The 23760-nt window shown below is 46.5% G+C and overlaps 2 long non-coding RNA genes across 4 annotated transcripts in view; one reads left to right on the top strand and one right to left on the bottom strand.

Annotated features, from left to right (window-relative positions):
- Nucleotides 1-18626, bottom strand: part of LOC123331790 — a 69589-nt gene extending 50963 nt beyond the window's left edge. For 2 of the 3 annotated variants that reach the window (XR_006548567.2, XR_006548566.2), the window contains exon 1: nucleotides 17551-18625. This is a non-coding gene — a long non-coding RNA (uncharacterized LOC123331790). Of the gene's footprint in view, nucleotides 1-17550 lie in introns of all 3 variants that reach the window. The other variant, XR_006548565.2, reaches the window with a different exon arrangement.
- A 1797-nt stretch (nucleotides 18627-20423) lies between these two features.
- On the top strand, nucleotides 20424-22504 carry LOC123331823. The gene is made up of 2 exons (XR_006548616.2): nucleotides 20424-20841; nucleotides 21689-22504. It is a non-coding gene; the product is annotated as an uncharacterized LOC123331823 (long non-coding RNA).
- The last annotated feature ends 1256 nt before the right edge of the window (nucleotides 22505-23760 follow it).

The raw sequence follows: 23760 nt of genomic DNA, 5'->3' as shown, positions 1-23760 counted from the left end.
GAGATGGAAGAGACGCTAGTTCGATCCCTGGGTCAGGAAAATCGCCTGGAGTAAAAAAAGGCAACCCACTCCAATATTCTCGTCTGGAAAATCCCATGGATGGAGGAGGCTACAGTCCATGGGGTCGCAAAGAGTTGGACAGGACTGAGTGAGCGTGCACGCGCGCGTGCACACATACACACGTCCGGTTTCATTCATCTCATCTAAAGATTCTAACAATTGCCTTCTGAAGATTTCCACTCTACTGGGACTTTTCCTCTTTGTCTCACCCCTGCAAATATTTGCTTTATTCACCTTAATTCTTAATAACCACTTAAAACTTCCACCTTGTTGGGAAGAGTCACCTCACCCTACCCTTGGCCTCTGCCCATTCTCTTGTTAATTAACCAATGTTTCCATTGGCATCTCTAAGACCTATGAGGGAGGTGAAGCTGAAACACCAAATTTGATAAGGTTTCCTGAACTGTTTTCTGGTTTTCTTAATGATTGAGGGGGTGCCCATGTGAAAAAGATGCCCTTAATGATAGCACTGACTATGACCTGGGCAATGGGCATATTCAGCAGCATGAATAGCCTGGTCATCATAAAGCCATTCCAGATGGCTTGCTTACTAAGCTGATCAGCTGCTTTACCTGGTGTGTTCTGCTTGGCATTCACAGGGGTGAAGGACCGTCCGGTTCTCAGGATAAGCAGATCTTACAGTGGCTTTAATCCCGTTCACCAGGCTGGCTCATCCCTGGGGAATAACCTCCCATGCGTCTGGGTCGCCTCCAGCCACCTACCGTAGCTCCACACAGAGCTGCTGCTTCTGCGTCAACTCAAACGTGCTCTTCCGCTCTGCTACGTTCGAACCAAGATGCGCCTCCGAAACTCGTGCACAGTTACTTCACATTGTACTCCCTGGTTTCAATAGTTTCTTGGGCTTGTCTTTCCCCCACCTTGATTCTTACCTTGGGGGACAGCTGTGAGACCAGCAGCCAAGCTCAGACTCACTGAAATCTGACCGGTCTATCATCAGTGTCCCCGCCAGCTATTACTGATAACAACCACCAAGCGCAGAGGATGTTTGGCTTTTTTCTTATTACTTTGCATTTTTTGACGCATCCAGCACATCAGCTCCCCCAGAGTTGGATTCATCTTTAGTAGCTGCCGCTCCAAAGCATGGGTGACCACATAGTTACTCAGGAATCCACTCTTTAAAGATCCTCAACCTCCACCCTTTAAGCCCATCTCTTACCAAACCACATGTTTTTGTGAGCCAGGGCTGCTCTAGCAATTCCACTTGCCTGACACCAGCTCTTTTAGGTTCCTGGACCCAGTTTCCTGCATGTTTGTAGGGGAAGGGGCTTCCTCAAACATCCAAGCAAGGCTCAGGACACCAGGTTGAGTGTCCTACAATTCAGCTCAATTCTGACATCATCCACCCTGAGATAACACCCTGAGATAACCTCATGCTAAGGGCTCAGTCCTACAAGACTGCCTCTCCCCACCCTAACTTCAGACACACTCACACGGCCAGGTTGTCACCTGTGGTTCTGACCCTCTGACTCTGGAGATTCCAACGACTCCCTCCTTGGGTTCGATTAATTTGCTACAGCGCCTCACAGGACTCAGAGAAACATTTTACTTACTAGATTACCAGTTTATTTTAAAAGGGTTTAAGTCAGGAAAAGCCAGAGGGAAGAGATGCATAGAGCAAGGTGGGGAGAAAGGGGGCGGAGCTTCAATGCCTTCCCTGGGCTCACCACTCTCCCCACATTTCCACATGTGGAGCAACCTGGAAGCTCTCCAGACCGTCTTTTTTTTTTTTTTTTGATTTGTTGGTTTTTCTGGAGGCTTCATTACATAGGCGTGATTGATTAAGTCATTGGCCAATGAGCATTGATTCAATCTCTAGCTCCTCCCCCATCCCCAGAAGTCAGGGGGTGGGATGGAAAGTTCTAACCTTCTAATCCTGTGGTTGGTTCTCCTGGCAACAAGCCCCCATCCTTTGGTACTTTCTCTAAGTCACTTCATTAACATAACAAAAGATGTCTTTATGGCTCCGAGCACTTAGGAAATTCCAAGGATTTTAGGAATTCTGTGCCAGAAAAGGGGGCGACAACCAAATAGCCATTTCTTACTATAAATCAGATTATCACACAGGCAGAAAGACCAGACTCTCCAACACAGGCAAGAAGGTCAACAGGATTAGTCATCTGCATTCCAACTGAGTCTAGCCCTTCCAGAATATAACTGTGTTTCCATGGAAAAACCTGGACTCTGGAGTCAGGCAGCCCTGTTCAAGTCCAGCTTCATCTTTTACCCACTGTGTTGCGTTAAGTAAGTTACTTAACCACTCAGTCTTACAGTGCCAAGTGGAATTAATAATACCCACTTAGAGGGCTCTGGAAGAATTAAATGAGATCAGAGGTGTTAGGGAGCTGTTGATCAAAACCACCCGCCTTGGCCAGGCACGATAATAACCATTTGCCTGAGTTGTCTCATTGTCTCACAACAGAAGGTCCTGATAAAGAACTCAGTGCTGCTGCTGAAAACTAAATGGGAGAATTCAGGAGGGGCCGAAAGGAGGGAGGAGATGTCAGCCCATATGTCTTTCCCATCTCCCAGAAACCCTCATGCTGGAATCCATCTTGGCTGAGAGAGACACGCCACCAGGAAGGACTCTGAGTCATACCAAGCAAGATGACTGGCCAGAGACAACCCAGAAACCTAACAACATCACCATAAAACCTGAGACTGTGAGCGACAGTGGCAGAGCTGTTCTCCCGGGGTCCCTTCAGTTCAGTTCAGTCGCTCAGTCATGTTTGACTCTTTGTGACCCCATGGACTACAGCACGCCAGGCTTCCCTGTCCATCACCAACTCCCGGAGCTTGCTCAAACTCATGTCCATCGAGTCAGTGATGCCATCCAACCTTATCCTCTGTCGTCCCCTTCTCCTCCTGCCCTCAATCTTTCCCAGAATCAGGGTCTTTTCTAATGAGTCAGTTCCTCGCATCAGGTGGCCAAAGTATTGGAGTTTCAGCTTCAACATCAGTCCTTCCAATGAACACCCAGGACTGATCTCCTTTATTTTTTTATTTATTTTAATTAGAGGCTAATTACTTTACAATATTATATTGGTTTTGCCATACATTAACATGAATCCACCATGGGTGTACACGTGTTCCCAATCCTGAACCCCCCCCCCCACCTTCCTCCCCATACCATCCCTCTGGGTCATCCCAGTGCACCAGCCCCAAGCTTCCTTTAGAATGGACTGGTTGGATCTCCTTGCAGTCCAAGGAACTCTCAAGAGTCTTCTCCAGCACCACAGTTCAAAAGCATCAATTCTTTGGCGCTCAGCTTACCCTCCTGCTTTCCACCTAGGTGCCCCTTCCCAATAAAGTCTCTTGCTTTGTCACCACATGTGTCTCCTTGGACAATTCATTTCTGAGTGTTAGACAGGAACTTGCTCTCAGGGCCTGAGAGGAGTCCCCCTTCCTGCAACAGGAACATCAGGCATAGAGCAGGTGGTTTCTTCCCATCTTCTCTTACTGCCTGAGATTCCTGGAGTGCCGCCATGTCACCTCATCACCAATCAGAAGAAAGCCACACACCCTGCCTATAACAGCTTTGCCCTGAAAACCACTTAAGAGTTCGTGTCTTTCTTGAACACAAACCTCTTGCTTGGCCCTGCCATAAACCTTTGTCTGCTCCAAACCCCAACGTTTCGGTTTGTTTGGCCTCATTGTGAGTTGGGCATATGCACTCGTGTTCAGCAACACCACCACATGTATCCTCAGAGAGGGTCTGTTTGACATACCAGTGACCACTGAGTCACACATGTTTGAATTACACAGGTCCACTTATTCACAGATTGTTTTCAACAGTAAATACTACAGCACCAAACAATCCAAGGTTGGTTGAATCCACGGATGCAGAACTGAGTATATGGAAAGCTGATTATAGAGTTACACCTGGATTGTCAACGGCAGGGAGGGCCAGTGCCTCTAACCCCTGCCTTGTTCAAGGGTCAGCTGTATTTTGTACCATACCGGCTGTGGTAAGCTGAATAATGCCCCCTTGATCTTTGGAATGTCACCTTACAGGGCAAAAATAGACTTTGCGGATGTGATTAAACTAAGGATCTTGGGACTTCCTGGTGGTTTAGTGGCTAAGAATCTGCCTGTCAGTGCAGGGGACATGGGTTTGATCTCTGGTTCGGGAAGATTCCACATGCCATGTGGCAACCAAGCCCGTGTGCCACAACTACTGAGCCTCTGCTCTAGAGCCCGTGCTCCACAACAAAAGAAGCCACCACAGTGAGACGCTTGTGCACCACGAATAGAGTAGGCCCTGTTCACTGCAACTAGAGAAAGCCTGGGTGCAGCACTGAAGACCCGGCACAGTCAAAAATTAATTGTGCTAAGTCACTTCAGTTGTGTCCAACTCTTTGTGACCCTATGGGCTGCAGCCCACCAGGCTCCTCTGTCCATGGGATTCTCCAGGCAAGAATACGCGAGTGGGTTGCCATTTCTTCCCGCAGGGGATCTTCCCAACCCAGGGATCGAACTTGCATCTCCTGTGTCTCCTTGTGTTGGCAGGCGGATTCTTTACCACTAGCACCACTATGAATTAACTAGTTTTTAAAACTAAGGATCTTGAGGTGGGGAGATTATCTTGGAGTACTTGGATGGACCCAAAAAGCTCCCTTGCAAAAGGGAGATGGAGATTACAGAGAAGAGGAGAAGGCTATGTGATCACAGAGGCAGAGATTGAAGCCATGATGGCACAAGCCAAGGAAAGTTGGCTTGCCAAGAGACAACGAACAGATTTCCCCCTGGAGCCCCCAAAAGGAGAGTGGCCCTGCTGACACCTTGATTTCGGCCCAAGGACACCAATTTGAGGCTTCTGGCCTCCAAAGCTATGAGCTACCAAGTTTGTGATCTTTTTTTTTTTTTTTAAACTTTACAAAATTGTATTAGTTTTTACCAAGTTTGTGATCTTTTGTTACAGCAGCCACAGGAAATGAATACAATGGTCAACTGAGTCTGTGTCTCAAAGAGAGTTACAGAAGGAAAGGTCTGGGTTGCAAGCCCAGGCTTTGAAAAGATAGCCAAAGATGGGGATTGCAGAAACCGAGGTCCCTCTAGCTGGGTTTGTCCTGGGTGGTCTTGTTGATGCCCACTCACATTAGCTCCCAGCCCCGCCTCCCACAGAAGGCGTCCAGAGGAAAAGGAGTGAAATTAGCATCATTTCCTTGTCTGCTTCCAGCCCAAACTCCCCCTCACCCAGGGCAGGACCAAGCCTGCACAAGTCAAGCGTGTAGTATCACTCTGCCCACAGTAGTTTCCCCCAGCCTGGGGCTAATAGCCTTAACCCACTTCTCAAGGATGCTAGAAGAAAAGGTTGTTAAGGGTGCAAAAGTGAAAGTTGCTCAGTCATATCCAACTCTTTGCAACCCCATGGATATACAGTCCACGGAATCCCCTAGGCCAGAATACTGGAGTGGGTAGCCGTTCCCTTCTCCAAGAGATCTTCCCAAACCAGGGATCAAACCCAGGTCTCCAACATTGCAGGCAGATTCTTTACCAGCTGAGCCACCAGGGAAGCCCCCCACCAAGGAAGCACCTTAGTTAAGGGGTGCTAATTGCCATGGAAAGGCTCAGCCTGCACCAATGATCTACTGATGGTTTTGGGCCAGAAAAAGCAGTCGTGTTGAAGACTGATCATATTGCTTGCTATAAGGTGGGTGCCACAATGTATCGCACCGACTTCACAAAGCATAAGTTTTCAGTTTGCAGCACAACCAAATGTGGCACCTCTCTGCTTTGCAACCTGATTCCCTTCTAATGAGTTTCTGTGGCTGCAGGGTGTAACCTCCACAATCAGTGCCCCCAACCTTCCCAGAACCCCAGAGTGCTGCAGACTTTCCATCAGCAGACACTGGGCCGTGTGGACACTTGGAGTTGACTCCATTGACTGCTACACGACTTCAATTTCTAAAGGGAGATAGGGGTGGGGGAGCAGGAGGCAGTAAACTCTCCCAGACATATGCCAGTTAAGAAAGAACTCAATCTCAGGACTTTCCTGGTGGTCCAGTGGCTAAGACTCTATGCTCCCAATGCAGGGGGTCTGGGTTCAATCCCTGGTCAGGGAATTAAATTCCACACACCACAACTGAAAGTTTGCATGCCACAACTTAAAGAAAAAGAAAAGAGAAGTCAAGCTCAGTCTGAGGGCCCAGTAGTAAAATAAGACATTATTCACTTCCCTTCCATGGCAGAGACAGTTCGGTCATCATCAAACCAATTTCTCCTTCCTTTTATACACACAGCTAGACTACATTTCCCAGTCTCCCTTGCAGCTGGGTGAGGCCATGAGACTGTTTTGGCCCAGAGAACGGCAAAAGGGATGAGCAGTCTGGCTCCTAAAAGTCATTCTCTCTCTCTTCCCCTCCAGATCAGTTAGATGTCAATCTTCAGGGCAACCTTAGAAATAGAACCAACTGGCCTGGTTTGCCAGAAACTGTCCTAGTTTTACCACTGAAAATCTTCACCCAGGAAACTCCTCATTCCGAGACAATGATTGGTCACCATACTTGAAAAGCACATGTGGAAGATGGCAGAGGTTCCATCAAGCTGGGTCCCTGAATGACTGCATGGAGCTGAGCCCACCCCCTCTACCTCCCGTTCCCATCAGTCCACAATATGCGTTTTGGACTCATGTGAGTGAAAGATAAACTGGGGTTTGCTCCTCGAAGTGTCACTACCACTGGCGTAACCTTCACTCATACGCCAGCCAATACTTTTGAAGAAACACAAAAATATCCTAGGGTCCCTCAGCTATTTTAAGACGACAGATAATAGTCATAAATAGAAAGACTATATATTATCTGGGATAGTCCTGGCTTCCATCTGTTGTTTGGGCATAATTATTAACAGCACTCCCTTTTACTCTCCAAAGTGTCCCTGTTTGCACAATATCTAACATGGGGTAGATAATTTCTAGTGTGAATGCATGCCTGAAGTGTCATAGAAAAATTAATTGAATCCTGTTTTATTCATTAATTTGGGGGGCTGGAACCCATGCCCCCTGTAGTGGAAATGCAAACTCTTAACCACTGGACAGCCAGGGAAGTCCCAACTGAATCCTATTACAAACGCAATTACTTAAGAGAGAATTTTCTGTAATAAACATAATTTGTCTCATAGCTAATACTCTAAATTCAACTCTCAGGTTGTTGAATTTTCTTTGCTGGCCACACTGTGTACATTACACAGAAGCATCCTGAAATCTAGCTTTCTCACAGACTTTGTGTTGAGAGGATTGCTGTTCTTCTTGTATTTGTGATCTTTTCCACCAATTGATCAATCAAAAATTATATCTATTGAGTGGTCCATCTATACAATGAAATATTATTCATTGCTAAAAAGAAATGAGCTATCAAGTCACAAAAAAAAAAACATGAAGGAAACTTAAATGCACACTGCTAGGAGTGGAAGAACTCAGTCTAAAAAGGTTATATGCTATATGATTTCAACTATATGACACTGTGGGAAAGAGACAACTACAGAGGAAAAAGATCTGTGGTTGAGTTGGTAGGAATGTAAATCGGTGCAGCCACTATGGAGAACAGTATGGAGGGTCCTTTAAAAACTAAAAATAGAGCTACCATATGAGCCTGGAATCCCACTCCTAGGTATATGTCCAGAAAAGACAAAATGTCTATTTGAAAACATACATGCACCCCAATATTCATAGCAGCACTATTTATAACACCCAAGACATGGAAAAAACCCAAGTGCCCACAAACAAATGAATGGATAAAGAAGATGTTTTGTGTGTGTATACACACACACACACACACACACACACACATGACATGGAGTAATATGGAATATTTCTTAGTCGCTGAGTCATGTCCAACTTTTTGCAACCCTTTGGACTGTAGCCCACCAGGCTCCTCTGTCTATGGGATTCTCCAGGCAAGAATACTCGAGTAGGTAGCCATTCTCTTCTCCGGGGAATCATCCTGACTCAGGGATCGAACCTGGGTCTCCTGCACTGCAGGTGGATTCTTTACCATCTGAACCACCAGGGAAGCCCAATATGGAATATTACTCAGCCATAAAAAAAAAATGAAATAATGCTATTTACAGCAACATGGATGGACCTAGAGATTATCATACTAAATAAAGTTAAGTCAGACAGAGAAAGACAAATAATATATGATATCACTTACATGTGAAATCTTAAAAAAAATGATACAAATGGACTTATTTATAAAACAGAAACACCCACAGACATAGAAAACAGACTTATAGTTACCAAAGGGAAAGTGTTAGTCGCTCTCTGTCTGTTAATCCAAAATTTAGGATAAAGTTTTAAGATTTAAAAACACTCAGATTTATGGCTCATATTATACAGCTGTACCTCGGTATCAGCAGGGGATTGGTTCCAGAATCTTCCCTAGGTACCAAAATCCTTGGATGCTCAAGATTAAGGATTAATTTTGTGTTACTTTTCAAGCAAGGTCCAAGAAGGTAAGGGATACACTGCAGGCTCCCCTCTCACCCTCTGGAGGTTGGGGATCATCTGAGGTCTAGCTAGGCCTTGAGAAATCAGAGGCCCATTCCTGGGATGTAAAATAGGAGTTTTGGATTTACAGACAGACACCATTATATATAAAATAAACAACAAGGACCTTACTGTATAACACAGGGAACTATGTTTAATATCTTATAATAACCTATAGTGGAAAAGAATATGAAAAAGAATATATATGTGTATGTGCTGTGCTTAGTCACTCAGTCATGTCCAACTATTTTTGACCCCATGGACTGTAGCCCACCAGGCTCCTCTATGTATGGGATTATTTCCCAGGCAAGAATACTGGAGTGGGTTGCCATGCCCTCCTCATATATGTGTATATATACATATATGTATAAAGGAATATATATGCATATGTATAACTGAATCACTCTGCTGTACATCTGAAACTAACACAACATTGTAAATCAACTATAGTTCAATTAAAAAAAACCTAAAAAAAAAAATCAGTGGTTGCCAGGAGTCATGGGGGAGGGAAGCAGGAAGGGATGAATAGGTGGAGCACAGCTGGTGTTCAGGGTGGTGAAATTGTTCCATATGATACTGTCAAGGCGGATACATGACATTATGCATTTGGCAAAACCCACAGCATGTAAAAGACCAAGAGTGAGCCCTCATGTAAATCATGGATTTCTGTAAATAATAATGGGCCACTATTAGCTTATCAGATGTAATAAACATACCACAAATAATGCAAGGTATTAATGACAGCAGAAACTATGGGAGAGGGGAAAGGAGGACATGGGAACTCTTTATATTTTCTGTGTAATTTTTCTGTAACCCTAAAACTGCTCTATAAAATATTTTTTTAACTTAAAAATAAGAAACACAATTATATCTGTTGAGTTCCCACAGAAGAGACATAGGATACACAGCCTCCAGAGGGTCACAGTGGGACACAAGCTGTGTCCCAGTGTGGACGGTGGACACGTGATGTATGAAGGTGCCAGTGCCGACATCCAAGGGAAATGTCCCTGAGGCGGTAGATCAGGGTCTAGAGCGCCAGTGGGTAGGGGACTTCATGAGGAGGGTTTGGGATAGAGGCCAAAGAACAGAGTCAGAGTGGGCGAGGGTCCCCAGAGGGAGGGCCTCTGCCACACGCCATCAGCCTCCTCAGGAGCCCGGCCACCCTCGAACAATCCAGACAGGAGGCTGTGGGGCCCCAGCTGGATGCTGCTTACCGCGCAGTTAAGTGAGAACAAATCCAAAGCAAATACTTGCGATATTTAGAGCTTTAGGATATGCCCATGTTTTATTCATCCACGTTAGCATGGGGTCTGTGGGCCCCCGGAGTCTGAAGGAAATTAGAAAATCACAGAATGTCAGAGTTAGAAGAGGCCTGGGGAGTGATCTGATCCAGGCCTTCTTTGCTGAAGAGGAAATTGAGGCCCACAGAGGGAGGTGACCTGAGATTACAGATGAAGACAGCCAGCCCTGTGAGCCCTGGGCTGCTCACACTCCCCGGCATATGCCTGCCTCTCTCCGCCTCCCTCCCTCCCCTTTCTTTCAACACATCTGGGTGCTTACTTTCTGTTATTTTCAAGCAAGGTCGAGGAAGGTAAGGGATACACTGCAGGCTATCCTCGCACCCTCTGGAGGTTGGGGACCATCTGAGGTCTGGGTAGGCCTTGAGAAATCAGAGGCCCATTCCTGGGATCATTACATGGTCTTGAAGCCCAGAGGGCAGGTAGATTTAAAATATATATATCACACTGCAGGTTTACATAATTTTGTGTGTACAAAGTCGCTTCAGTCATGTCCAACTCTGCAACCCCATGGACTGTAGCCTGCCAGGCTCCTCTGTCCGTGGGATTCTCCAGACAAGAATACTGGAGTGAGTTGCCATGTCCTCCTCCAGGGGATCTTCCTGACCCGGGAATGGAACTCGCATCTCTTCTGTCTCCTGCATTGGCAGGCAGGTTTTTTACTACTAACGCCACCTGGGAATTTTAGTCAAAACCAGAAATGAGGTCCACGGTGACAGTGCAGTCTTTCTTCCAAAGCTCTCTCCCTTCAGGTACACCAGTCCTCCCCCACTTGCCTCTCCTCCAACAGGGATGCTCTAGAAGGTAGCTCTCCTTCCTTCCACAAGTACCAGCACCAGCACAAGTCTCAGGTCCTGGATATTGAGTAAGGGCCGCTAACTCTGGGCGAGTCTGATGAGAATCGAGAAGGTGATGTTGACTTTGGGCTTAAAAGCGATGTGAGGGAGGTGGTATAAAGAGCCAGGAGCTCTTTGTGGGACATTAGGTGGATGGGATACACAGATGGCTGAGCCAACAGGAGGGAGAGTGGGCCTGGGGATAGACATCCAGAGTCTTCCAGAAGCTGATAACCCTGCCCAAGACAGCAGAGATCCAGAGAAGATGCCTGGGAGTCCAACAATGCGGTTCTGTGAAGGAGCCCTGGAGCCTTGAGATGGACCCTCTAAGTGGCTCATTCTGACTTCACTCTGACTCTTCTCTAGCCAACCTGCCTCTACCCCAGGGTCCAGAAAGCTAAAGCCATTCTTTCCCAGACTCCCTTGCAGCTAGTGGCAGCCATATGACATGGCTCTGGCCAATGAGACATTAACAGAAACCAGTTGGTGAAGGTACCTCTCCTGCCCTCTCTCTTCCTTGTGTCTTGACTACAGACATGATGGCTACATCTGCAGAAACCATCTTGGCCTCCTGAGAGAAAAGTTGAGAGAATTGCTCTAACATCTTTGAGATGCTGTTATGAGACCTGACTCTGGCTCAGATAGTAAAGAATCTGCCTGCAATGCAGGAGACTCAGGTTCAATCCCTGGGTCAGGAAGATCATCTCTGAGATGCTGAAATGGCAATAAATGGTAGCAACAAATTCCCTGCAAAACTCTTATCACCCAAGAGAAAAATGAACAAAACTTCTAATACATTTGAGCCACAATCATTTGGGTTTTCCATTACTCAAGCAGAAGATAGTCAACAACATTTAATGCTATGGAGATGTGTGTCAGTGAAGACCCTTTATGTAACAGAAAAGACAACTCATGTTAATGTAAGCCTTGAAGAGAATTATTGGCTCACACAACTGGAAAGTGCATGACTGGCATAGGTTTCAGGATGAGTTTAATTCAGCAGTTTAATGATATCACCAAGGACCTTGTTCTTTTTTCTTTCTTTCCATCTTTCCATGCCCACTCTTGAAGCAATCATGGTGGTAAAAGGGAGAAGATCAGGCTGACTGACTTAGGCCAATTGGATCCATCCCTGGAGGGGTAACTTCCTCCCAAATTACACAGTTGCTAGACAATAGAGGAAAACGGGTCTGGGAAGGACAGTCCAGGTGCTATTATGAAGGGTGAATGGAAGCTAGATGAGTAAGCAATGAGTGTCTATAAGAGCCATCTATTCTGAGAGACAGAGGATCGTGTGGAAGCCATTGGCCATGGTCATCAGAAGGTCATTAGCAATCTTCTGTTGGCAAAGTGGCAATGCCAGTTGTGGTAAGCTAGTGGAAGTAAGAAGGTGTATACACCTCTCTCAAGAAATGTGGGACTTCGAAGAAGAGAGAAATGACACTATCTGGGGTGAGGAGACAGAGTTAAAAGAAGTCAGACCAAGCTGACTTAGACAAGTACCTTATTAGTACCTGGAACCATTGAGGTCCCAACTCACCTTCTCTTGGCTCCACTGGCTAGAAACTATGTCAATCTCTTTTTATATATTATTTCTACCTGAAGTCTTACAACTATTGTACAAGGGATATATTTGCATAATCTCTTTCCCAAAGGGGGAGGCTGAGATTAGGAGAAAGCAAAGTGACTATCCCAACTCAGCAAAAGGTTGAGCATGTGCTTTCTCTTGTAATCTGCTGACCCACGGAGGCCACACCCTATGCCCTTTGGTCCAAGGGGGACTTACCTTCGGACTTTTCCTCATTACGGGTCTACCTAAAAGGTAGTAAAAAATGAGTTGAGACCTCCCCCCCAAAACCTTCATCTTTGACACCACACAATCCAGGGTGTCTACAAGCCCCATGCTAAAAAGGGTGTCCAAAAAGCCTGTCTTAGGCCATCGGTCAGCTAGAGACCAGGTAGGGCTAGCTCTTCCTAAAGGCCCAGCTGTGCAGTGAAGGTCCAGAAATGAGTGAGATGGCACAGCAGGGTGAGGGGTGGGGGGCAGCAGCAACCAGCAGCGGAGGTGGGGCTGAGTTATGCCAGCTTCCCTCCCGGGGTTTCTGCAGACAGCAACTACCCCTCCCACAATCCAGGGCTTGCTTGCCTAGATGCGGAAGTCAGTGCTGGCCCAGTGATCTATTAATACTCCCCAATTTGCATTTCTGCATGTGGCCTACCCAGCCTTCATAAGTAGGGCTGCCAGATTTAGCAAATAAAAATACAGGGCACCCAGTTACATTGGAATTCCAGGGAAAGAATGAAGAATTTTTTGGTAGAAGTATGCCCACCAATAGTGCATGGGCCAGGCCATACTTAGACTGAAAATATTATTTGTTGTTTATCTGAAGTTCTCATTTAACTGGGCATCTGTATTTTCTCTGGCAACTCTACCCAGAAGTTTTAGCCCGCAAGCAGAAAAGCTTAGGAAGAAAAATTTCCCATGGGCAAAGATCCATCATAAAACACTTTTTAAAAAGTCTGTGTACAGGTAGCTCACCTTTCTCTACCACAAATACTCTCATTTTCACTCTCCCTCTCCCACTCTCTCTCACACACACACCGTTTTACTCCCCCTTGATTAAATGCGAACATTGAGTCCCTTGACAAAACCACCCCTGACCTAAGCCCGACCCCAACCCCAGTCCTGCATGTGGGCCCTCATAGCATCTACCAGGCATCAAATGATTTACCTGCCATCAGGGTGGGTCCTACAAGTATGACCCATGAGGGCAACCCGGGGTGGGACCTGAGACAGACTGGGCTTACTAAGTCTTTACAAGTGTTATTAAGTACCCAGACAGCCTTTCAAGGCACTTCCTATTTCTCCACATGAGAGCCCTGGGATCTCACTCATATAGAAGCTTTCAAGTGAAGGAACCCATCTCCAAGGGCTATGGGCTGAATCACATCCCTCCCAAACCCACATGTTGAAGCCCTAACCCCTAGTGTGACTGTATTTGAAGAAAGGGTCTATCAGGAAGTCATTAAGGTTAAATGAGATGATGAGCGTGGGGCCCTGGTTCAATAGGAAAGGTGCCCTTATAAGAAGAGCTTCCTTCCTCTAGCTCTCTACCTGTCCTTGCAAGGACACAGAGAGAAAGCAGCCATTCACAAGCCAGGAAGAGAGCCCTAACTAGGAATCCAACCAGGCTGGCACCCTGATCTCAGCCTTCTAGTCTCTAGAGCTGTAAGAAATAAGTTTCTGTTAAGCCACCCAGACTATGGTATTTGGTTAAAGCAGTCCAAGCAGACTAAAACTGAGGGTGACCGGGCCCCAGATGTCCAGAGAGAATGCCTTCCCATATCTTCAAATGCCTCCTGGCACAAAGGAAGGAGCTGGGCTCCCTGGGCATGGGGAAGAGCTATGCCTCATGCTGACATCTGGGTCCAGCAGGGTGGGCAGAACAGAAGGCTCTGAAGCCTGAGGGCAAGCTGGCAGGTGATGGAGAGGGAGGGCTCAGAGAGGATGACCAGCTGCTCAGTTTGATGAGCACCACTCCAATTCCAAGGCCACAGAAAAATTGTGACTTGGGGCAAGGTTTTAAGTAACCTCCTGCTTTATGGGCACAAAGCCTCTGTCCTACCCTGGGGCATGGATACTGGAGCCAACCTAGGCTCTGGGAGGAAGCAGGTTGTATTATCAGGCTTCCTCCAGAGAAACAGAACCAATATGATGTATGGCATAAATATATATATATATATATATGTATGTGTGTGTGTGTGTATGTGTGCACGCGCATGTGTATATAGATAGATACAGAGATTGATCATAAGGAATTGGCTTACAAAATCACGAGATTATAGGGGCTGGTAAGTCCAAAATCTACATACAGGGTGAGCCAGCAGGCCAGAGACCCACAAAGAACTGATGGTGTGAATGAAGTACAAAGGCCATCTTCTGGGAGAATTCTCTCTTGCTCAGGAGAGGACAGTCTTTTGTTCTATTCAGGCCTTCAACTGATTGGATGAGGGCCACCTACATTCGGGAGGGAGAAAAGGGAGCCCTCCTACATTGTTGGTGGGAATATCAATTGGTGCAGCCACTATGGAGAACAATCTGAAGGTTCCTTAAAAAAATAAAAATTGAGCTATCATATGATCCATCAATCCTATTCCTGGGCATATATCCAGAGAAAACCCTAATTCAAAAAGATACACGCACCTCAATGTTCATAGTAGCACTATTTACTATAGTCAAGACATGGAAGCAAACTAAATGTCCATTGACAGACAAAAGGATAAAGAATATGTGGTATATACTGGAATATTACTCAGCCATGAAAAAGAATGAAATAATGCCATTTGTAGCAACATGGATGGACCTAGAGATTATCATACTAAGCGAAGCAAGTCAGCAGAGAAAGACAAGTACCATATGGTATCGCTTATATATGGAATCTAAAAAAATGATACAAACTAACTTATTTACAAAACAGAAATAGACTCATAGACATAGAAAACAAACTTAGGGTTACCAAAGGGGAAAGGGGGAGGAGATAAATTAGAAGTATAGGATTAACAGACACACACTACTATAAATAAAATAGATAAACAACAAGGATTTACTGTATAGCACAGGGAACTATATTCAATGTGTTATAATAACATATAAGGGAAAAGAATCTGAAGCTGTACACCTGAAACTAGCACAGTATTATAAATTAACAATAGTTTAATACATTTTTTAAATGAAAAAATAAATTTAAAAAATAAAAGCTTCCTCAGGGCACTGAATTTCTTCAACTGCCTTAAGTTTTGAAGAACAAACTCTCAGCCACAAATAATGAAGGGGAAGGAAGAGGAAGGAAAAAAAGCCTTCTTGGGAAACACACACACACACATATACAGACATAACACCGCATCTACATACACACATATACACTATACATGTATACATACCACATATACACTCACACACACACACCCACAACTCAAAATCCCACAAACATTCCCCAGTCACCTTGGCCAGTGCCACCTACCCTAACGCTATTGCCACCCATGGGTCTCAGGAGGGGCAGGGTAATCTATCAGGGCTTGGTGACCTAGTTTGCTACCGTCTAGCCACCTGACCTGAGCCAGTAACTCTGTAAGCCCCTGTTTCTTCATCTATCAATAGAAAATCCACCCCTGCGGGTTGTTGGAAGATCGGCGCATTCATCAGCTGAGCGGGACTTGCACTCAGGCGCAGGGCTGGGAGGCCAGAGGCTGCAGTCACAGGTAAGTGTGGTTGCTGTCATGCAGGCCATGGTCAAGGACAGGAGACGAGAAGACAGCGCACTCTGGGGTCACCCAGGAGTCAGCAGGTGCTGACGAGGCTGTGAGCTAGTCAGGGAAGGCATTCGAGACCCCTGGGGAGGATGTGCTATGTGGGGGAGGCCTCAGCAAGGCCCTGAGTAGGGCCAGAGGTGGGGGACCCAGGGTGGGCCAGCGTGGCCCAAGGGTTAGGGCCTGCAAAGTTAAGCCCGGATGCGTGGGTGTGGCCGACGCAGACAAGGCCTCAAATGGCAGGCAAAACCTTTCAGTTTTTTCTGTTGGCAAAGGGATTTTGTGTGTGATGGCAAAACAGCCACAGCCAGGCTGTAGAGGGCCTGCTCTAGGGGGAAGTCAGAGAGAGAGAGAATTCTCCAGAGAAGAGGCAAGGTGGCTGAGTCAGTGTAGAGGTGCTTGGGCTCAGGGCGATACCTGGAACACACCCATGGGAGCTGCCAGCTGGCCCCTCAGGTGAAGCTGGGAGGGTGGCCCCCCCCTCCTGCTGTGAGACATATAGCTTCCCCTGTGATGATGGGGGTGGCCTCTCCAGGCCCAGAGGGGCGAGGGGGTCAGGACAGGCCGGGGCCTCATCCCCCTTCGCTGTGGGCTCCATCTGTCCATCCAGACGCCCCTATTCATGGGGCCGTCTCCTCCTTACTGTGATTAAAGCACTGAGTTCTACTGATTCATCAAGATGAGAGTACAGGAAGCACCGAGTTACACAGCATGGCAGGCTGCCCTGGTTCGTGAATTCCCTGTCCCGCACACACGTCCCCTGGCAGACAATGATCCAAAAAAGACAAGGGACTTTATTCACTTGGTCACTTTAGCAACAAGGCAACAGAGCCCTACCGGCAGAACCGCCTCACATTCAAACCCCGAGAGCCCACCCCAGAGCCTACCCTTCCATCTCTGTAGCAGCTCAGGACATCAAGAAGCTTCTAGAGCTGGAAGGGACATGAGATGTGAACCTCAAACATGAAAGCAGAGGCCCCATTTCCAGATGGGAAAGTTGAGGTCGAGAGAGGAAGTGACTTGCCCAAGGTCACTGGAGGCAGAGGCAGGCCTTCCCCAGGGACAGCCCTTCTGCTCCCGGCAGAGCCCTGGGCGTCTCCTGACAGTCCCCCCCCCCCCCACCTCCTGGCCTTGGGGGCAGACAGACCTTGAGAGGCCCAGCTGAGAGCAGCACAAGGATTAAGGTTTGGCAACTGAGGTCCGGAGTTGCCTTGGGGTCCAGATCTCTACTCTTGGGCCTCCTGGGGTCCCAGGCAGCCTCCCTGAAGACCAGCCTCCCTGAGGGTGCTGCCCAGAAGTGAGAAAGTACCTCACCTCACCCTTTAAAGCAGTGCCTTGGGTAGGGGTGGTGGTGCAGGGGACTGGGAGCAGCCCCACAGCCACAGAAGTAGGTGAAAGGCGGCACTGAGCACCCAGAAAAAGAGGGACACCCAGGTCTCGCGGACACGGGTGTCCAGGTGCAGAGGGGAATTGCCCTAACACACACCAGCTATGCATGGACCACACAGCATCTTATCTGCAAAGTATAGTCAATAATAGCACTCACCTCACAGGGTTACTCTGAGGATCCAGTGAGACCCCCACGGATTGGGTTTAGCAGAGAGGTGGATCAGTTCCTTGTGCTGCCCAAACAACGGGAAAGAAGCACGAGGCAGGACCCAGATGCCAATGATGGGAGCCTGACAAACACGCGGTTGAGGTCAAGGGCAGCCGCAGCCAGATGGCAGGGTCACGGGGAGGTACCTCACCGAAGTTTACGGAGCCAGACACAACGAGGTCATAAAAACAAAAGGGTCCTTATAGAAATGACGGTCATCAAGTTCCATTTGCTGCTTACGTCTGGAGTAGAGACGGCAGATGTGCTCAGGAAGCCGCTGTCGATATTGGCAACGCTTTATTTCATTCCGCGCAGGAAACACAAAACAGACACAACTCCCTGTGCCCTCCGAGAGCCGCTGTGTGTATTTGTTGAATAAATGAACTCAGGGTGACTGAAAAGCGCGCTGAACACGTGTCTCTCGGCTCCCCATTCCCCTCCCAACTAGGGGAGTTTGGGGGCAAGTGGCAGTGAAATCAAATCCTGAAGGAAAGCATCTGCTCCTAAGAAAATGCAGGCAGGGAGGCCAGGGCTAGCACGAAGGTAAGGGAGTCAGGTTTTGTCCCCACGCTGCCCAAGAGACCCTAGTGCAGGTGGCGCCTCTTCATTGCTTTTCCTGGGGATCTGCCAAGATGGTGACGATTTATCCCTGCCTTCTCTGAGGGAGGCTCACGCCACAGCTCAGCTTCTCCACAAATGTCAACCAGCCTGATCCCTCTCCTGCAGACGGAACATAATGAAAACACTACACGGGTAGAGTTCATACCCAGCTGTCCTGTGTTTAATTCGGGGCTGTGGGGGCGGGGAGAAAGCGGGGATTTCTCCCTCAACCCCTTCACCTTCCACGCATCCCCAACCTGATCTGCGTCCATTTCACAGTGTGCCTCACCCTGCAGCCTGTTTGAAATGCGAATTCCCCGGGCCCTGCCCCACCCCCAGTGCCCTGCGGGTGGGGCTGGCACACGGTGCTGTAACAAGCCCTCTAGGGGCTTCTGATAGGCCACGTGGCCGCACTTGGAATCACCTGGGGAGCTTTAAAAGCTGCTGATGCCTGCATCCTCCCGGCTAGGGGAGTCTGATGTAATTGGTCTGCGTAAAGCACCAGGTGATTCTACTATGCACCCAGCAGGGAGGCCTGAAACCCACTCCCATGATTCTGTGCTCAGGGTGGAGAGAAAGAATTTCTTGCTTACAAAAGGTTTCTTCCTCTGCTGACCCAGCACAGTGGTTTCTCAAACTTTGGAGCACAGTCGGAATCCCCTAGAGGCTTGTTAAAGCCACTGGGTTTCTGAGTCAGCGCGTCTGGGATTGCCCAAGAATTTACATGTCTAACCAGTTCCCAGGTGATGCGGATGGTCTCAAGACCACTGCCCTAGAGGATCCTTAGAACAACCCTCTCAGGGGGCAGGGGACTGGGAGCTGCAGGCAGTTCTGCTCCCCACCCCCAGACTTCCCTGAAGTCCACTTCACTTTGACTTTGCACCTCAGCCCCTCGCAGACCTGCATTCTTCCATCAGCTATCACTCTCGCACTAAGCAGTTGGCCACTATCCATCCTGGGGACACCTCCCTTCAATCATTCATTCAAACAGCCATTCATTTCATGTAACATTTATGGAACATCTTCTCTGTAACAGATCCTGTACTAGGGATTGGGAATACAAGGATATGGAAGACTTGGGCAATGCCTTATTTTTTAACTGAGGTGACAGGGAGACAAATGCTTTGGGAAAACCAGGGAACATAAGCTGGGCATTCTACCTGGCTTGCTCACTGCTGCCTAGAGCAGAACTTGGCACAGAGTAGGTCTCACTAGGCATTTGATGAATGAATGAATGAGCTGAATGGGGAACCTGCCTTAGAGATTGCCCTTTTCTTTATTCCCAGGTGTCAGCTGAGCCCAGAATGTTCTAGCTCATTGATGTGTCTGTTTGGGGGTGATGGTCAGGTAGACTAGGGGCATTTATGCACCCTGCTCAAGAAATGCCCATCCCAAGCCCTCACTGAAGTTTCTAAACTCCTCCTGCCTGGGTGCTGGGCTCCCAAAGGGTTCCTGAAAGCAATCATGGCCCCTAAGGGGAGAGAGAAAGAAGGGCAAGCAAATGCCATGCATGAAATGAGCAAAACTGGAACAGGAGGGAAGGGGGCAGGGCAGAGTCTTTAAAAGAATGACATAGCCCTGGAGGATACAACATAAACTGCTTAGAACCAGCTAGGTCCAAGATGGTAGAAGAATCCACTTCCAGTGGACCTTCAACCTCATTATATGCTCATTGTGATATATTAGCATATGCTAAATGACATACCCACCAACGCCATGACAGTTCCAAGGCTGACCATAAAAGGCCCCAAAGTGGGCAGTGGACCAATTCCTGGAAATCCCCACTCCTTCCCCAAAATGGTTGGAACAATCCTCCTACTCATTAGCCTAGGAAATAAAAAACAGGCACCCCATAATTCAGGGCCACACTTGCCTTTTGAGATGGACCGCATCTGTCTATAGAATGTGTATCTCCCAAGCCACTCTAACCTTCTGAGATGGCCCACACTCTGTCTGCGGAGTGTTTTATTGCTCTCAATAAATCTACTTCTTACCTGTTACTTCTTAATGTTCGCTCTGAGACATAAAGAACCTGAACTTCAATGAGTCCTGAGGCCAGGTGTGTAATATACAAAACTGGGTTCAAGCCCCAATCTGAGTTGTGTGGTTTCAAAACCACCAAAGAAGGGAAAAAAAATGGTGAGGAGAGGAGCCGCCAAAGTGTGAGCTGTAGCCAGGGAGATCGAACCATCCCGGCTTGCCCAGAAATGTCCCCCATGTTCAGATTTTATGGTTCAAATTCCTGCAGCCTGGGAAACTCTCAGTCCAGGGCAAAACTGGATGTGGGTTACCCTGGTTTGGGGGGCAGAGAGAGAGTGAGGTCTGGACACACAGGAAGGGAGAGGAGGCCCACAGGGAACCAGAGCAAAAGAACCAACGTGCTGAGCAGAGTTCAATGACTTATTTCTACACCTGAAACAAGGGCTGGGGCTGGTTCATCCCCAGGTTGCCCACCAGGGAAGCCAGCAAGATCAAGCTTTCAGATGCTGAAATTGGCAGACCAGGGCTTAAATTTTTGGAGTCTGCATTTTCTTAGCTGTAAAATGGGCCAATGAACCATATTTTCTTCACTGTTATTAAAAGGGTTAAACGAGAGAAGAAATGTACTCAGCACTATGCCTGCTGCATAGTAAGTAAACAGTAGGTATCAGTTGTGCTCAATATGTGACCCTCAATGGTCCTTCTTGATTCCTGATGACCATGAGAGGTGGGCAGAAGGCTGGGTGGGGGCTGGGAGGTGAGGATAGTGTGTGTGATGTTTGCCCCAGGCCCTTAGCCCCCTATGACCCATGCTAGGAGAGGCAAAATACACAGGTCTTCCCCTTGACCTCTGTTGATGGTATTGAAGACGTCCGGGGAAATAAGTATTGGTTCAAGAGGGAACCAGTGTTCATCTACAGGTAGATGAAACAGCCTGGCCTCCCCATTCTCTGACCTCCTTGCCTCCACTGCTCTTGTCCCCATCCTCCGTCACTGCCCCAGTTGAACTTTAAGCCTTGTCCCCCACAACTGCAGCTTCTTCTTTAACTCAACGTCATGCATCCCACTTTCTGATTAAGGCCTCCTGACTTCCATGGTCACGGACCCTCCACCTTTCCAATGTCCCTCCCTGCCCCCTCCTTATGCTGCTCAAATGCTGTAACTGGTGATTCCAGTCACTGTCGGCAGAACCCTTAGCTTCTACCTCTCTCTGGCCTTGTGGTGCTCACCTGGCCAAACAACAGTCATACCTGGCTCTACACCTACTCTGGCTGCACTCACATGGAAAAAAGCTTCCAAGCACACTGACCAGGCCCACTCTAAGTTAGTGACCATGAACTTCATTTGTGCCCTAAATGCTGCCCAGCCATCATCCCAATACTTCCCCCGTCCATCCACCCTCCCACTTTCCTAGGTGACCATGTCCCACTTCCTGAGCTGTCCTCCCACCTCTAATACTTCCTCCGATATCCTCACTCAAAGCTGATGGCCTTGCTTCCCTGCTCAGGGGGTAGACTGAAGCAATGGAAGAAGACTCATATGGTTTTCACCACCACATCGGCCCTGCGACCACACCTGAGACCGTGTCTGCAGCCACAGCCCTGCTACTGGAGATGGACCATCCCCGGCTCCTGGTTCAAGTCAACACCACGCCCTCTCATCCACACGAGGATGGGGCTTCTCTCATTTCTCTTCGGCTGCATTATTCTTCCATTATTACCTCACTTTCATTAGCATACAAACATTTCTCATCTTTCCCATCATAAAGAATTTCCCCTGAGCCTGCTTCCTCTTACAGCTACCACTCCATTTCTTTGCCTCCCTGAGGAACAAAATACTCAAGACTTGTTTATACTTGTTGTCTCCTTTTTCTCATCTCACTCCTCTCATTTTTCTTTTCATTGTGAAATGTAAAGCATGTAAAAAGTGCTTGAAACATTAATGCATTCATATAACCCAACAATTCCACTCCTGGGTATATACCCAAAGGAATTAAAAGCAAGGACTCAGAGTATGCTGACATTGTCCCACCGTGTTCACAGCACACGTTCGCCACAACCAAAAGTTGGAAACAACACGCATCCACTGATGGATGAACCGATAAATAATATTTGGTATATCTGTACAATGAAATACTATTCAGTCATACAAAGGAATGAAATTCTGATACCTGCTACAACATGGATAAATCTTGAAAACACTGCGCTAAGTGAAATAAGCCAGACACAAAAGGACAAGTATTGTGTGATTCTACTATGAGACATATCCTGAATAAACAAATTCATAGAGACAGAAGGTAGAAGAGAGGTTATTAGGGACTGAGGAAATGAGAGAATGGAGGATTATTTTTGTAAAAAGAGCTGTTCATTTGCCCTTTTGCACCATTTATTGAAAAGACCATCCTTGCCTCCTGTTCTGTAATGTTGCTGTTGTCACAAATCGGTATTCATATTTGCAAAGATTTTAGGGGTATGGGATTAAGAGTTACAAGTTACTATGCATAAAATAAATAGCCATGGGGATATGCTATACAGCACAGGGAAATACAACTTTAAATAGTGTAGAATCTATGAAAGTACGGAATCACTATGTTGTACCTAAAGCTAATATGACATTGTAAATCAACCATATTTCAATTTAAAAATAAAGAAAAAAAGAATTTTGGTTAAAAAAACACATTTACAAGGATTCGTTTCTGGGCCCTCTATTATGTCATACTGGTTTATTTCCTGTCTTTTTACCAACTGCATTCTGTCTTAATGACTGTCAATTTAAAATGTCTTGATTTGCAGTAGAACAAGCCTTCCTACTCTCTTATTCAAGCATGCCACAGCTCTCTTTGAATTTCCATAAAATTTTGGTACCAATTTTTTAAGATCCACAAAACAGACAAACAAAACCACCTATTGGGATTTTTATTGTAATTTCATTGAATATGAAAATCAGTTTGGGGAGTATTTACATTTCTGTAGTATTGAACAGCCCAGGTCTAGAACATGGTATATTTCTTTATTTTTTTAAAATTTCTCTCAGTAATGTTTAATAGCTTTCTGCAGGATATCTTAGTCTCCTTTAAAAACATTTTGTCCCTAAGTATTTGATCTTTTCTGATGCTCTTGTAAAAAACACCAAATTTTAGTTTCTGGTTTTTGCTAATATATGTAAATATAATTGATTTATATTGACCCTGTATACAACAATTTGTTATTAATTTTAATAGTTTATCTGTGAAATATTTTATTTAAATATCCTATGTACCCAGTAACATCCTCTACACATAATTACAGTTTGATTTCTTCTTTTCTAGTTCTTATAATTTTTATTTATTTTTCTTGCTTTGCTGCAATGACAAGAACCATTATAGGGAAACATCCCTTTCCAAATCTCAAAGGAAAGCTTTCTACATTTCACCACTAAGCATAATTTTTGTTACAAATTTTTCATAGATAGTGTTTATCGAAATAAGGAAGTTTGCTAAGAGTTCTTACCAATAAATGTTACCTTTTATCAAACATTTTTTTCTTCATTTATGAAGTAGATGGTGTGATTTCCTTTCCTTTTTCTGTTAATGTGGTAAAT

This window comes from Bubalus bubalis, chromosome X (assembly GCF_019923935.1).
Source record: "Bubalus bubalis isolate 160015118507 breed Murrah chromosome X, NDDB_SH_1, whole genome shotgun sequence".
NCBI classification, from domain to species: Eukaryota; Metazoa; Chordata; class Mammalia; order Artiodactyla; family Bovidae; genus Bubalus; species Bubalus bubalis.
Note: the sequence above shows the minus strand (reverse complement) of the source record. Positions and strands in the feature narration are given on the sequence as shown.